Consider the following 2,083-nt stretch of genomic DNA (forward strand, 5'->3'; position numbering starts at 1 on the left):
TTTCTTTCTTTTTCTTTTTTTTTTTCTTTCTTGGCAGCTGGCAGGTATGGTACAGGGATCGAACCCTGGACTGATATTCTTAATTTTCTAACAAGGAGCCTTGCATTTCCATTTTGCACTCGGCCTCACAAATGATATAGTCAGTCCTGGAAGAAGATAGTGATGCATTGCTGTGTAAGCAGCAAACAAGTGACACAAATGACAATGCTGGGACTGGACCCAGGCTGTTTGTATCCAGAACCATGGGTCTCAACCAGCATCATACTTGCTGCCTGCCTTATGAATCGAGAGGGTTAGAGAGAGTAGTGAGGAAGGGGAAGAAGAAACGTTCTGGTTCTTCCAACAGAACACTCTTCTCCACTCCCCTGCCTCTCCTTTCCTCCTGTCGTCCTCTCAGTATCAGTGTCCTTTCCTCAAGGAGGCATTTCCTGGTCTCCAAACTAAAGTATTTCCCCCTTATTCTTTTACTTTTTATTATCCTTTAATATACTCATTAGAATTTTAATTATGTATTTGTATGTTTACTTGTGTTAATAATAAACCTTCACTAGACTGTGTGCTTAGTGAGTGCAGAGACTATATCTGATTGCTTCCCTTAGCGCCAATGGAGAGCCTGGCACATAGTAGATATTTCATAAATATTAGTTGAAAGGTACAGTTCAGAAAGTAATGATATGGGCCGGCCCATGGCTCACTCGGGAGAGCGCGGTGCTGATAACACCAAGGCCACGGGTTCGGATCCCACATAGGGATGGCCGGTTCGCTCACTGGCTGAGTGTGGTGCTGACAACACCAAGTCAAGGGTTAAGATCCCCTTACCGGTCATCTTTTAAAAAAAAAAAAAATTTTATATTGGTTACATATTGAAATGATATTTTGGATATATTGTGTTAAATACAAATCATTGTAAAATTAATTTCACCTGTTTCTTCTTTTTTAATGTGGCTACTAGAACATTTAAAATAATGCATGACTTGCATTTGTGGCTCACATTGTATTTCTATTGGACAGCACAGCTCAGATAGAATAAATGTGATTTCAGGTATTTCTGAATATATGTATTTGGCATCTTTTCCCCATTAGGATTAAGGTCAGGATTTATGCCTTTTGTTCATGTTAGCTCTCCACAGGGCCCAGAAATTCCTAGCAAATCCCACTGTAGTCTCTAACGTTGCTTCTTTGCACAACTCATTTGTGGGTGGGACCCGTGACTGAGGGATTCCCACTTGCTAATTGCCAAGGTGAATATAGGAAGTTAGGAGTGGGGCAGGGATCATTAAGTGGATTTGGAATGTGTCCAGTGTTAGTGCTTTTGGGGGTGGCTTGGAGAAGGCAGTCTTCTGCTGGCAAAACTTTTCGGACTCCTTCCCCCTTGCAGCCTTGGTTAGGGGCTGGCCACACACCCCTGGGCAGACCTCTGCCGTCACCCATCTCTCTGGCATGCTCTTGGATCCTGTCTGTTCCCTGGGCCGTGAAGCTCCATGGGATCGGGGTGAGCTGCAGGGCTCATCTCTGGCTCCCAGGGCCCTCAGGAGCGTGTGTACAGTCAGCACTCAATAGATAAATAAATGCCGGTAGAAGAAAGAGGGAGGAAGAAGATGTGGCCAGGCACTCAGGAGGGAGGCTGGGATTAGGAGCAGAACTGGGAACAGAAATGGAAATAAAGGGCCGAGTTGGAAGCCCCTAGAAACAGCGTGGACGAGGCGTGCTCCAGCACCCTCAGTTGACCAGGCACAGGGCTAGGTGCTTTATTCACATGACTGCATTTCATCTTCACATCAACCCTGAGACATTACTGTAGGACTTCGTTCATGACAAAGCTGAGTCCCAGAGAGGTGACGTGATGTGCCCAAGGTCATTCAACGAGTGAGCAGCGAAGTCCAGATTTGATCCAGGGCGGTCAGCCGCCAAGACCGCACTCTTCCCGCTTCACTCCACCCTTCTCCTCCCTACCCCAACTCCCCTCCCCTCGACTCCCCTCCCAAGGCCGCCTCGCCCCACCCCTCTTTTCCCTCCTCTCCCCTCCCCTCCCTCTCTCTTGGTGGAGGCGGCGGCGGAGCCACGTGGTGGGGCCGGGAAGCTG

The sequence above is a fragment of the Galeopterus variegatus genome, unplaced genomic scaffold, assembly GCF_000696425.1.
Source record: "Galeopterus variegatus unplaced genomic scaffold, G_variegatus-3.0.2 Scaffold2190, whole genome shotgun sequence".
Lineage (NCBI taxonomy): Eukaryota > Metazoa > Chordata > Mammalia > Dermoptera > Cynocephalidae > Galeopterus > Galeopterus variegatus.